The sequence below is a fragment of the Eurosta solidaginis genome, chromosome 4 (assembly GCF_040869045.1).
Source record: "Eurosta solidaginis isolate ZX-2024a chromosome 4, ASM4086904v1, whole genome shotgun sequence".
NCBI lineage: Eukaryota > Metazoa > Arthropoda > Insecta > Diptera > Tephritidae > Eurosta > Eurosta solidaginis.
The window spans coordinates 260075292-260091079 of record NC_090322.1 but is presented as its reverse complement, the minus strand read 5'-3'; positions in this window follow the sequence as shown (position 1 = coordinate 260091079).

Here is a 15788-nt window from a genome sequence, read left to right as displayed (position 1 = left end):
TTTCGCATGCAAACCCATTTTTATTAATTTTTGTGCGTCAGCGGAGGTTTTTACTTCCTTTGTATTTTTGAATGTTTTTTATACAGTAAATTTGTCATGGCATTTATTTAATAAGTGCATATACACGCAGGGCTGCAAACCGCCTCGAAAATCGAAGCGGGCGGCTCAGTGGTTCGAACCACTAAGGCAAAACTCGAACCGGTTCAAAAAATTTCTGAGTGTGCACTTTTGTAGCTCATCTAACTGTAATGTAATAATGTGCAAGTTTCAAGAGGGTGTTCCCATTTTTTCCATACACCGCATGAACAAAATTTGTTTTTATATGGAAGATATGGGCAACACCCTCGGGGGAAAAAGTTTTAAAAAATTAACGGTAATTCTCATCTACTTGAAATTTGCACACTATTACACTACAGTTGAATGAGCATCAAGACTGCAAATTCAGAAATATCCTAAAAGCTGTTAATAAAAAGTTTCGAAAATTGATAAAAAATTTATTAATTTTACTTTAAAATTTTTATAATTATGCATATGTATGTGGTTTGTGTTATAGTTCGGACTATGTTGTAAATGAAAAATGAAAAAGCTCTTCATATACAAAGTTGTTATGCACGGGGTTTGAACTCATTTTGTAAATGTGTTTATTTTTATACTCAGCTGAGCAGAGCTCACAGAGCATATTTACTTTGTTCGCATAACGGTAATCTGTAACGGCATAAACTAATCGAGATAGATATAGACTTCTACATATCAAAATCATCTGGGTGAAAAAAGAAATTCATTTAGCCATGTCCGTCCGTCTGTCCGTCTCTAAACACGATAACTTGAGTAAATTTTGAGCTGTCTTGATGAAATTTGGTACGTAGGTTCTTGGGAGCTCATCTCAGATCGCTATTTAAAATCAACGAAATCGGACTACAACCACGCCCACTTTTTCGATATCTAAAATTTCGAAAAACCGAAAAAGTGCGATAATTCATTACCAAAGAAGGATAAAGTGGAGAAACTTGGTAGGTACGTTGACCTTATGACGCAAAGTAGAAAATTAGAGAACTTTTGGACAATGGGCGTGGCACCGCCCACTTCTAAAAGAAGGTAATTTAAAAGTTTTGCAAGCTGTAATTTGGCAGTCGTTGAAGGTATCATGATGAAATTTGGCAGGGACGTTACTCCTATTACTATATGTGTGCTAAATAAAAATTGGCGAAATCGGATGACGAACACGCCCACTTTAAAAAAAAGTTTTTTAAAGTCAAATTTTAATAAACAATTTAATATTTTTACAGTATAAATCTAAATTAATCAACATTCGACTCCAGTAATGATATGGTGCAACAAAATATAAAGATAAAAGAAAATTTCAAAATGGGCGTAACTCCGCCCTTTATCATTTAATTCGTCTAGAATACTTTTAATGCCATAAATCGAACAAAAATTTACCAATCCTTGTGAAATTTTGTAGGGACATAGATCCTATGACGATAACTGTTTTCTGTGAAAATGGGCGAAATCGCTTGAAGCCACGCCCAGTTTTTATACACAGTCAACCGTCTGTCCTTCCGCTCGGCCGTTAACACGATAACTTGCGCAAAAAACGATATATCTTAACTAAACTTAGTTCACGTACTTATCTGAGGTCACTTTATATTGGTGTAAAATATGGCCGAAATCCGACTATGACCACGCACACTTTTCCGATATCGAAAATTTCGAAAATGAAAAAAATGCCATAATTCTGTACCAAATATGAAAAGAGAGATGAAACATGGTAAATGGATTGGTTTATTGACGCAAAATATAACTTTAGAAATAACATGTAAAATGGGTGTGACAACTACCATATTAAGTAGAAGATAATGAAAAAGTTCTGCAGGGCGAAATCAAAAGCCCTTGGAATCTTGGCAGGGATACTGTTCGTGTTATGACATATATAAATAAAGTAGCGATACCCGACAGAAGATGTTCTGGGCCACCCTGGTCCACATTTCGGTCGATATCTCGAAATCGCCTTCACATATACAACTAAGGGCCACTCCGTTTTAAAGCCCTCCTTAATACCTTTAATTTGATACCCATATCGTACAAACACATTCTAGAGTCACCCCTGGTCCACCTTTATGGCGATATCTCGAAAAGGCGTCCACCTATAGAACTAAGGCCCACTACGTTTTATATAATCATTAACAACTTTCATTTGATACACATATCATACAAACACATTCCAGGGTTACCCTAGGTTCATTTTGCTAAATGGGGTTTCCCCTTATTTTGTCTCCAAAGCTCTCAGCTGAGTATGTAATGTTCGGTTACACCCGAACTTACCCTTCCTTACTTGTTTCACAAGCTTTTGACCACAGGCTCATACAGTAGACGCTATTTCTATCAAAAGTGACAACTCACGGCGTTGCCATCGAGAAAAAATGTATGCAATTTTATCTTGGAGTTCCCTACAAGAATACTGACTATCATATGACTATCATCTGATTGTCAGCAATGTCAGCCTAATGATCAGCGCCTCATAAAAACTTTCTATCACAAACTTAAGGGGACTTGCGCAAATGTGATGTAAACAACTGTGTACGTGTGAGTTTTTGTCTCCTTCTTATACACCAACATGGCCTACTGGTTAAGTATATAGCCGTACTGCTCACTCTCATTGCTTTTCCTGGATCAGTGCTGACACTCTAACTATCAAAAAGTGTCATAAATGATAGTTTACTGTAGATATCAGGTTTGACTGTTATACTATCATAAATGACCATTGTTATATTCCGCCAAAAATGAAACAATGCTTTTTGCTTTTTATTTACTTTATTTCATTACGTTTTTAATTTTGTACGTGATAAAAGCATACGCGTTTCTTATTTGTTTAAAATAAATAGTTTTATAAGAATTCGAGTTCAGAATGTTCAATTTAAATTCCGAAAATAACAAAACAACAGAAGAGCGCTTTCCTCATGCGGAAACAAATTAAAAAATGAATCACCACTAACCACTATTATTTTTCGCGTATCAATTTTTTGAGTGCGCCCCATACATTCCGACAGCTTTTGGTACTTTTTAATATTATTTTCGATTTTTTTCTTTTATCATGGAGCTTTGAAATGCTCTCCTTTTCATTTTTATACCTTTCATGAAAATGAAATGGTATATTAATTTCGTCACGAAACCGAAAATTGTAAGTCCTTAAAGGTAAATAGATAGACCCACCATTAAGTATACCGAAATAATCAGGTTGAAGAGCTGAGTTGATTTAGCCATGTCCTTCTGTCCGTCTGTCTGTTTGTATGCAAACTAGTCCCTCAATTTTTGAGATATCTTGATAAAATTTGGTGAGCGGTTGTATTTGGGTGTCCGATTAGACATTTGTCGGAACCGACCTGATCGGACCACTATAGCATATATCCTCCATACAACCGATTTTTCAGAAAAAGAGGATTTTTGTAATATCTTACCCAATTTAACAGATTGAAGCTTCAAAATTCACCATATACTTTCGTATATTGCACTTATTGTTGCCTGAAAAAATTGATGAGATCGGTCGTATATATAGTATATATCCCCCACAACCGATTGTTCAGATAAGGGACTTTTCGTAATTACTGCCCTATTTTAAGAGCTAGAGGCTTCAAATTTCAACGAATGTTTACGAATATAGCATATATTGTTGTCTGAAAAAATCATAAAGATCGGTGGTATATATAGTATATATATGGTGGTATATATAATATATATATATAGTATATATATATTTTTTTTCGCAAATTTTAGCCCCATTTTAACAGCTAGAAGCTTCAAATTTCACAGAATACTTACGTATATAGCATATATTGTTGTCTGAAAAAATCATAGAGATCGGTTGTATATATAGTATATATCTCATACAACCGATTGTTCAGATAAGAAACTTTTCGTAATTTCTACCCCATTTTAACAGCTATAAGCTTCAAATTTCACCGATTGCTTACGTATATAGCATGTATTGTTGTATGAAAAAATCAAAGAGAACGGTTGTATATATAGTATATATCTCATACAACCGATTGTTCAGATAAGAAACTTTTCGCAATTTCTGCCCCGTTTTAACAGCTGCAAGCTTCAAATTTCACAAAATGCTTACGTATATAGCATATATTGTTGTCTGAAAAAATCATAGAGATCGGTGGTATATATATTATATACCCCATATAAACTCAATTTTTGCCCCCTTTTTACGGCTAAAAGCTTCAGAATTCATCAAATTTCATCAAATAGTTACGTTTACGTCATATATTATTGAAATACGTGATTCGTAGTCATAGTTTTTACACGCAGACCACAAAAAACCTGAAACTTTGCATCCTCACACAAAGTACCTACCTGTTTTTTATTTTATATTGTCTTAAAAATCGTTAAGGTATGTAGATCTGTTCACTATATATTTCTTATCTTATACATCCGATTATTCGGAGATTACGAGCGGGATAAGATTATTGTTCAGCCCCATTCATGAAAGGTATGAAGTCTTCGGCACAGCCGAAGACAGTCCCGTTTTTACATGTTTAAACTTATTTTGTATATGGTTTTCGTCGTTTGAAAATGGCGGAATTTAAAAAATAACAAAACAAACGTGATAATCATTTGATTGTCATATGACAGTCAGTAGTGACAACATGATTAAATCGGATAAACTGTTCTCGCATACATAAAATTCCGTTGAGAATTATGTATCTGCCTCACATGCATAAGGGTATCTGCTGTATGTTCTTTTGTTCTGTACCAGGTGTCCGAAGCTTTCCTAGTTTGAGTTCTTTTTATAATTATAGGCTGTCGTTGGGTACATGCGTGAGCGAACAAAGGAACATACATAAATTTGAGTATCAATGTTTACGTCATCGCAGGATCAGCATTGTCAATTACAAGTGTGAGTGTATTAGTAAAACTATCAGCGTTTCTTGTAGGGAAGTTAAGTGATTTTTGTTGAAACTTTATTTTGAACCGAAACGAACAATTTTTTGGAGTGGTTTTCGGTTCGGCTTTTGGAGTTAAGAAAAAAAAAAACGGTCCGATTCGTGTTTCGGTTCAAAGCCCAAAAATACCGGGTCATTCGGTGTATGAACCGGTTCGGTTCGAACCAGTGTACAGCCCTGTATTAAAGTATTTATAAAGGTTTGTATGCATACATATTTTTGCGGTTTATTACACCGCTTGTTGTTTGTTTGTCGAATTCATTTTATGGCACGCATCGTATCAATTGCAACGCTATATAAAGAATAATTGTATTTATGTAAGTATATATTTATACATACTTTTCGAATAATAATAGATTTTTTTTATTTGTGTTAAGTTGGTAATTCGTGCAGTTTGTGGGTTGCGCGCCATGGACTTGCTAACCTAGTATTTAGCTGACAATTGAATGACATTATAGCGTTAATAATAATAATATTTTTCCAAACTCTTTTCATCAAATGTGGTGGTTTTCTATTTTTTGTTTGTTTGTATCTTCAACCGTCATTGCGGCTTATTTGACATGTGAGTGTGCATGTCAATGCAACTGACAATTGTCATCAGTAATTTTGACTTATTCCTTTGTCGTACACATGCATACTTTAAGAAATTGTCATGGGAGAATATTTGATATTTTTTTTTATTTTATTCCATAATGGTTGTCTTTGAAACCCAGGAGGGGTTCATGTACATAAATTTGTAAGTTAAGGTTCTTGACAATTAAATATAACTACAGATTTCAAAATTATTCTTAACAAGATTTTGTTGTTTTTATCCTATTTGTTATGAATTTTTTTAAATGTTTCTAATTGTTCAAAAAACTCATTTGGTATATACCGTTAACCCTCCGTATTTTTATTTATATCACTCCTTCATCAGCTAACTTTTTGGGTGCTCAATTTTGAATTCGATTTCACCAGCGTCCATACTGGTTTAAACAGACCATTAGAATCCCTCACCACTACACGCTTTGTAATGGTTGTAATGAACTTTTAGCTTTGGGGCTTCTTTTAGCTAACCTTTAGTACATACAAACATACATATATAATATGTACAAGTCAAACTCACGGCGTATGCAGATGACGTTTCAGTCATCATAAGCGGTACGTGTCTACCAGCAATCAGTTCTCTGACACATCAGGCGCTTCGGGATGTACATGCCTGGGCATTTGGATTGGGCTAACCGATAACGCAGAAAACCCGATCGAGTATTATTTACTAGGAAATGTAATATAACCCAAAAAAATATACATCACAAAATATATAGAAATTATACTTGATAGTAAGTAGTCGTGGAAATTCCATGTGGAAGAGAGAGCGAAGAAAGCATCCGTGGCAATATATGCATTCAAGAGGATGCTAGGATGCACGTGGGGCTTATCGCCCAAACTCTCTTATTGGGTATTTACGGCAATTGCCAAGCCTATACTTTACTATGGGGTGCTGGTTTGGTGGACAGCCACACATTTAGTGGGGGTATGCAGATTATCAATGCTAAGCATAACGGGAGTCCTAAAAACTATCCCGGCAGCAGCATTGCGTGCCATTCTGCAAACCTTCCCTGTAGACTTGATGGCCAAGAATATGGCGTTAGCAACTGCAACAAGACTTACGGCCTCGGGGCAGCTAAGGTGCACGCCGTATGACCATTGCAGCATAGCGCCCTCTAATATAGGGAGAAGGGACTATATGATCCCGTACTTAAGCTTCGAAGTACATTTTGGGACCACAATAGAGCTGAAGGGTTGGCGCAGTGCGGATATTGCCGAACACACATGTATACCGATGGTTCCAAATTAGCGGAAGGGGTTGGGTCTGCTGTTTACTGTGTCGATCCAAATAAAAGTTGATCCAGAGGCTGCCAGATCACTGCAGCGTCTTTGAGGCGGAAATTATAGCCGTGAAGGAAGCAGCGAAAATTTTGCAGGAAGCGCGCTTAAGCTGTTGTCGCGTCAATATATATATATTCTTCGTCAGGAAGTGTCCTGGAATGCCAAAAAGTATTAGAGAGATTTCGCTCCGGCTGCACCATACATCTTTACTGGTTTCCCGGCCACAAAGGGATAGAAAGTAACGAAAAGGCCGATGTTTTGGGAGAAATCAAAAGTATGCAGGAGTTGCATATGCTCCATCCAGCAGGAAAGGCGTGGACAGAAACGCGGAGCTGCAAAATTTCTAAGATCATATACAAAGCCTACGATATTAGGTTGACAAAGTGGTTCATATCTCTGAAAAGAGAAGACTTAAGACTTACGATGTTTATACTAACTGGGAACTGCCTTCCGGCATTACATATTTACGCGTTATTCTCCGTCAGTAATAGCAGATGTAGGAAGTGCGAGGTACAGGAGGAAACGGTTGAACACGCTCTGCGTTCATGTCCTGCAATCATCAGGTCAAGATTCCAGTAATTTGGGGCGGCAGAGTTGCCAGATCTCGAGGCAGCAATTAGAAAACTTATAGTGTTTGCCAAGAGGGCGGAGTTATTCTAAAACCTGGCACCTTAGTTGGGTTCTTACGTTTAGTCATCAAACAAATTCTGATAACACTACGGACACATTTAGTCTATGTGAGGTCTTTATTCACCGGCCAGTTCAACCTTACCTATGATGGTTGATATCATCTTACGGGCAGTGTTTTCATCGCTACTAAATCATTACTTAACCACAGCGACCTATTTCTACTTTTTAAAAAATTGAGGATATTTAGAAGCTCAAAGCGACATTATTTTGAAAACCAATTCGGTTAATTGATTTTCAGATAATGTGCTACATTCTTGAAATACTCCTTCAGACATTTGCCTGCCCCGTCACACCCTTCTAAAATGACAAATTATTTCAAAATCAAAATTTCAACGACAGATGTGCGCTACTTCAACTGAAAATGCATAAAAGTTAAAAACTCCGATCAATGGATTGCATTCATGTCTACAAATGCATTATTAAACAATTCAATGCACCTAATCAGCTACAAATAATGCAAATTGTTAATCCAATGGTAGCACGTTCCAAAGCGGAGCAAGCCAAAACTTACTGTTCACAACAAATAATCACTCATTAATAGTAAAAACAAAAATTAACTGAAAAATATGACAAAAAAATAATAAAATTCGCCAACAATGAAAACGACAGTTGCGCGCATGCTTACACACCTTCTCTACAGCGAAAATTGTTTGAAGGCTGGCCAAGAGGCGTGGAATGGAGGCTAAACTGTAGCCCGGCTGGTTGGTTGTTTGGATGGCTGACAAACTGTCTGGGCGAGAGAGGTGCGCACGCGCGCATTTCATATGCAGTACATGTTTGAGTATATGTATGTATGTATGTATGCATGTATGAGTAAAATTATAGATGCAAGCATGTGTGTATGTATGTACGTAAGCTTGCTGTCAGGATACGCCCAGTAGCGCATTGAATTGCTTGGTACTGGTCGGCTGGTAAGTTACCTTTAGATTTTGTACATTGTGTGTGTGTGTGTGTGTGTGTGTGTGTGCATTTAACCTTCTTTTACTGATAAATATGAAATTGCACACCAGCTTACATATCCCGCAGGACATCATATACCAAATGCGACAAATCGATTAACAATATAGCATATTTAAATTAGAGTGCCTCGAAATTGGTTTCCAAAAACTTTTGCTTAAGGTTTTCATATAGGTGGCTGCATTGCAATACCTGAATGCGACCTTTCCATGCAGCCACCCCAGTCTACATGTTATCTTGTCGTCCATAAAAAGGCTCCAGCGGCGAAAACACCCTCCCTTGCCACCTGTGCTTCCAAATGTTGCCTTTTTATTTCAACTATTTTGTATTCTGCGGCGCCTTATATGTGTGTCCTTAGCTCTACTAACTGATGTACGAAGTTCTAGTTTTGCTTCTACGAAGCCTGTGGTGAGGTTTGTGACGACATTTCTGCAGTACATTTAGCCTACGTTTAAATTTTTTCTCGAGAATTGATTAAAAGCAGCTAATATCGCATTAATCTCTACACCTTACGCTGTATTCAAAGTTTCATTCTTATTTCCAATTTTGTTGCTGCCGTGGATGTCTCAGGATGAGACAGTACTGCTCCACATTCAAGTGCTCAGCTTACGTAGCGTCTCGTAGTCATGTTCGGAGTTCAGATCATTAGCCGGTTCTATTTAATCCTCGTTGTACTGACTCTCTCTTTGGGTTGCTGGATCCTCAATTAACTCAACTCTGGCATGTCCCTATTGCCCTTGAACTCTCCGTAACTTAATCACCAAACTCATTTCTGACAACAATTGCGCCGAGAATTATGCTGAAGTTCATTCACTTGTGTGCATTCTAGAATACTTCTCTGTTGTATTGACTAGCAGTAGACATTGTTTCTGGGGGCATATGTGTGCATAGTTTTTGATATCTCCCGTTTGAGTTTTCATTGTTGTTGTTGTTGTAGCATCATATTTTTCACTAGTGGCGGTGTTTTAAGGTGTTTAATTACCTTCTCAGGCTGTTTACTTCATATCACGAATGGATTTGGAGTCACTCCACCTGAGTGGAATAATAAGGGAAGTCCTAGCAGTAACCACGTTTAACATTTTGGTCTATATTTGCCTTATGCAAACAATCCAGGTCTGCATAAGCCACTTCGTTTCGCCGCTAGTCATGGTTTTCCTTATGTGCTTTGGTGTGTCCACAGAACGCTTCTAGAGTCTAGACCATCAAATGCCGCTAAAGCGCCCTGTTTGGCAAAGATTGTCTGTCTGTTCAATACTTTCGTATGCCCCACTACCGGGAACTTCTGTTAGTAAAACCTTTTTTTCGTTTCCACATCATTGAAGCGGCTCCGCACTCTGGGAAGTCAGTTGTTAGCGAAGGTCTTAATATCTATGTATATCGGCTGCTTAGTGTTATTCACATTTCGTTCTTTTAGATTACCAATTATATTGCCGTAATCTATAGAAAGGCCTTTTTAAAGTCTCAATAATGTCGGTCAATCTTCTTATATTTTTCTGTCTTCGTAGCTCCTTTAGCTTTTGCTCTATGAAAAAGCGTCCTACCTTTCCTCGAATAAGATTATTCGGCGGTGAGGCATGCCTGTCTTTAGAGGGAACAAAATTCGCGAGAACTCGAGGGGTAAACAAAAATCGTTTCCGAATAAGTCGGGCTATTACTAGACTGTACTACTACCGGAGCATAACCAATTCAATACGGCAAAGTACGCTCCATATCTGCAGCCTTTGGGAGATGTTTTACAGTTGATATAACAACAACCACAACAAAGTTTTCAACATTTAGGAACATTCCACAAGCAGGATATGCATTAGATGCATATGTACATGTATCTATTTTGTTCAGACACTCTAATGTACACATTTATAACAAATGAGTAGCAGCAAATGTGAATGAATTGAAATACAGGAAAAAATTTATATAAAACAAAATTATTATTAAAGGATCTTGCACCTCACTGCTGTGTGCAGTGATTTAATTTTTCAGTGGGCGTTTCACATGTAACGCCCACAGCAAACAGGGGTTTCCTTGCTTGTATATTTGTGTATGTGACTTGATAGCCGTTAAAAATGTCCTTTATTTGCTTGTAGTCTTTTTGTTTTTGTTGTCTCGAGTGCAGCATTTTTGTCACATGTCAAGCCGGAAATATTTCTATTGTGCATTCATACATACACGTATTTATGAGTAAGTGCATTTGTATATATATATATGTATGGGGGTTACGCTTGTAACTAAACAAAAAGGAAGTTAAGTAAGTAGGAGGTAGGTCAGATCGGTAAAAGGGGCATTCACATGGTTGAGCGTAAATGTGATATAGATTTGGTTTGATTTTCTTAAAAATTACACGCACACACATACACGTGCAATTTCATATGTGATTTAGCTGCAATTATTGCATTAAAGGTTGTTGTATTTGTGCAGCATTGTGTGTAGGACTTTCCCAAACAATTAATTGGAAATTTTCTATTATTCGCATTAGTGCTTAGTATGTTTGCAAATGTGTTTGAAGGCGTGCAAATACGATTACAAATACAAATATATTTTAAATGAAATTTTTTCATTCCAGCAAATGGAAAAATTATGTGTGAATATCGCGTTAATGCTATTCAACTCGTTTTAAAATTTAATATTCACAAGCCGCCTCTTTCAACACTCAATAGCTTAAAGTTTTTGTTAAAAAATAATTTGTTCTTAAATTTCAGATTACTTTTCCATTGAATATTAAACAAAAATCTTAATATAATTATAGACCTCGTTGCCGACCGGAAGTTCTTTCAAATTATATCTACACACATACATACTAATACTTGGAGTATGCTTGTGTCTGTGATTTTGCACCCATTTCATTTATTTTCTTTTTATTAAGTACGCCTGTATAACTACATACATACATACATTCCCCTTTTTTATTTAACAACAAATCAGCATTGTTGTGCGAAGGGTGCGTAGCGAATCCTTTTGCTTTAAACAATAATTAAATAAATAATAAGAAACACCGTTAAACTGGCAACTGGTGCCATACAATTTTATTTGTCAACTCGTTTATGGCTTTTCCAGCATTACAAAAATATACTTGCTTCTTTGCCTTTATATGTATGTGTATCTGTGCGTATTTAAAATTTGCCAATCTCGTTTCTGCTTTGTTATTGAGCGGAAGTGCCGCTGATGGATGCGTTTCTGATTTCGTTTTGAAACCATTTTGTATATTCTCTGTGTTGTTGTTATATAATAATCAACACAATTCATCATTTGGCATTGCGCAATTGAATTTATTCATACGTGCATACATATGTATATTTCATATATATTTTTTTTATTACTCACACACTTTATAATTATTGGGTTGGGTGCCCTAGTGGACCGCTCTGCATGTTGCACATTGCGTAGTATCAATTTTCATGCAGCTTACATCCTGTTGGCGCTAAGAGCAGATGTTTAGTTCTTTGGCGCGCGCTATTTTTCCTTATACATACATATTTACATATATGCTTATGTACATGCTTGCAAAATCACACTCTGCTTTAAAAAGTTTCCTGGATTTTGATAAAAAGAGCTTGTTCATCTTGTTTGTTGTTCGCTATGTATTTTATTATTACTGTTGTATATATATACAAAACAACAACAAATTTTTGCTTACAAAGAACAAAAATGTTTCTACAACTTCAGTTTTGTCACAATAAAAGCTCTTTAACATAAAATATTATGTAAATTGCAGTACTAGTGTCATTTCTACCAAAATTTACCTATCTCAGACATATGTTTCTGTTCTTTCGGAGAACAATTTATAGATGCTAGTCACCTGCTGATCGTTACGAGGCTAATCATAGAATTTGATGTAGTGCTAATTTTCCATCACCAATATAAAACATTTTCTGAAAGCATTAACTTTTCGAAAACCTTTGTCAAACCAACTCTTCTTTAATGAAGATACCAAGTTTGTTGTTTGAGTCTTCAGTTTTTTTGTCATATTAACTTCAAAAGGTTGTCAGATTACTGCAGCGTCTTTAAATCGAACATTTAGCCGTGAAGAAAACAGCAGAAATTCTGGTCATTAAGGAATAGAAGGTAACGAAAAGGCCGATGAGTTGGCAAAGGAGGGTGCAACACTAGATGAAACGACAATAGACGTCCCAATAAGTTTGGGATAAATTTAAGACATGAGCGGCATATGATGCATCAAGCAAGAAAGGCATGGACAAAAGGGCGGGGCTGCTACAATTTCTAATATCATGCCCAAAATCTATGAGACTTAAGGCTCACGATGGGCATACTAAATGGATACTGCCTTCTGGCGTCACATGCTTACAAGTAAGGCCTCTTCAGCAACAGTAGGTGTAGGAAGTGCGAGCTGCAGGAACAAACCGTCGAGCACGTTCTGTGTTCGTGTCCTGCGCTCGCCAGATCAAGGCTTGAGTTATAAGAGGAAGCAGAGTTGCCAGATCTCGAGGCAGCAATTAAGCTATGTCCTAGTAAGCTTCAAGTATTTTCCCAAAGGACGGAGTTATTCTATAACATAAGTCCTGATACCTGATTGAGGTTTTTCAGTTTGGTCGTCAAACAAATTCTTGTAACACTATGGACAAATTCGGTTTATACGAAGTCTATATTGACCGGCCAGTTCAACCTAACCTAATTTCAATAGGTTTTCTTTGAATGCAAATCTTAACAATGAGCGTTTTTAGAAGTAATACAAAGGAAAGCTATACAAAGTGAAGGCGTAGGTTTAATTAATTTCCAATTATAAATATTTCAATATGAATAATTTAGGAGAAGCCATGATATTCTTAGTCACAGGAAAGTGTTGGACAAAGCGGGGACTTTTGCCATTGCAGTCATGAAAATGCCTCAAAATAAGTCTTTGAAAATGGGTTTGTCTAACAATACGAGCGTATTTTTGTTCAGTCAATTAAAATCAACTATGCATATCAACGAGGCCGCGATTTATTTTTGCGTTGAATAAAACTCATAACCGTAAACTTAAGTTTGAGTTTTACGGGCTGCATATTATGTTTTAAAAAAGCTGACGCGCTTGTAGCCCCGAAAACTCAAACTTAAGCTAACGGTGTTGAGTTCTATCACTACCTTGGTGTAATGCAAAGTTGAGTTAACATTTTCCTAAAAGATTTTTCTCCATATTAGAATAGAATAGAACATCTTTCTTAAAACAATGAAAGTTTTCCAAAAAAAAAAAAAGAACCTGTCTTATAAACGTGAAAGTGTGTGTGGCCTAAATCCTATCCAATGATTTAAGGAAGTTGTTTTAGTGAATATTGTGGTTTTTTTCTCAGTCGAAGGCTGAGCTTACCTCACAGGCTCCAGGATCTACTTAAAACAATACACAAATAGCTCACGACATTACCCTTGGCCTATAATAGCGATAGCCTTAGATCCCAGAAAGAGGAGAGAGAAGCGACGATGACGATTCTCTAATTAGCGGTAACAATTAGTACATCTTATCCCAGAAGAACGGCTTACTCTAGCTCCTGTGTCTCACAATTGATAGAAGGCGATTTGAACTAAGTGAAGTATGAGAAGATTAGCTATGCCAGCATACTTTGAGTACAAATAAATGGCTGGGTAGGCTCAGAATTCGCCTCAGGGTGCTTCGAACTGCAGCCCTATCTTTCCTGATTGGTGTACTTGACGTTTTCTGTATAACCCGGCATTCCAATAATCGGGCGGAGTAAGTGTTCTTAGCCATTCCGAATGGAATAGGGTTGGTTTTTGGGGTAGGAATCAAGAGACCGACGGGTTTTCTGGAAATCTCCCCCGTTTACCATTGGAACCCCCTTTGATACCTTCTATAAAAGAATTCAATTGTGAAATAACTTACCCTTAAGTCGGCGAATTAAAGCGCAAGGCATGTTATTATGTATGTACACTTTTCAAATCAATCAAAACGAGCACTTTTGGTTGTTTTATGTTGATTTAATGAAGCTGAAATAATTTATCGATTTTTGAAACATTTAAAAACTGCACTTTATAGATCTTAATTTTAATAGACTACAAAACAGTAAAGTTTAAAGTAAAAAAAATGTTAAAGTCCTTTATGTAAGGCTTTTATTAAAAAAATATTGAAATTCGGTACCTAACTGTTTTAAGAAAAACGAATAAAAGAGCATATTCAATGATTTATTAAGAAATTAGTTATAAACAACTTTTGCCAGGAGGAATATTTTAATAAGGTAATTGATACCAATATTTATGACAAAAAAAAATGTTTATTATCTGTATTTAATTAGCGAGACATGCTCACATTGCTTTATACAATTGATTTTGTTATTGATATTAGAGAAAAGTTGCAAAGTTTACATACGGCGATGATTACTAGGACATGTTTCTGAATTTCACTTCTTCATCAGCTAGCTTCTCGGGAGCTAAATATTGAACTCGAAATCTCCAACATTCATACTTTATACTAGTGGAAGGCACTACTTATAAAAGCACTGCTGCAATATTACTAAGCTCTTGAGAGCGCACCTATAAGTATTCCCCAGAATTATGGTTAAAAACATATTGAATTAGTATATACCTGAAGATGTATAAAGGAATGCCACCAAAAAGGCAATACTTAGAGACCAATTGCAAAAGCGAGTAGGGGGGATATGGCTGAGTGGATAAGGGCATCTAGCTTTACACTATTATGAAGTATGAATGTTGGAGATTTCGAGTTTAATACTCAGCTCTCGAGAAGCTAGCTGATAAAGAAATGAAATTCAGAAACATGTTCTAGTAATAATCGCCGTATGTAAACTTTGCAATTTTTCTCTAATATCAATAACAAAAAAAAAAAAAAAAAAAATGTATGTTATGAATCACAAATAGCCGATACACCGGCCATAAATAAACGTGTCTTCGGATTATTATGAACCAAAAAACAAAAGCAAACATTTTGTGCAGTTGTTTTGAAATAAACAATGTTGATATTTCTAGTAACACAGATTTCAAGAACGTCTTAATTTTGACCTGGTCGTAATATGTTTAATGCTTTGGTTTTTTTTTCAATAAGCAATGTAATTTAAATATAAAACAACAATGTAAAAATATTAAAGATAAAAATTTTATAAGAAATTAAGTAATATTGGAAAACTTATAAATGAGAACACATTTGTTCCATCCTCTTCACGTCTTAACCACCAGAATCTTTCATATAAAATATTTTCATTATATGTTTTGATGCGGCGTTTCGCCAATTTTCCTCGTCTTTCTCAAGAGCAGTTCTGTTTTTTTTTTTTTTTCCAAATGCAATAAGAGTACAAAAAACCACATCACTTATAGTTATAAAACTTTATTTTTAGTTTATTATAAAATTGATATTTATAAATCGGT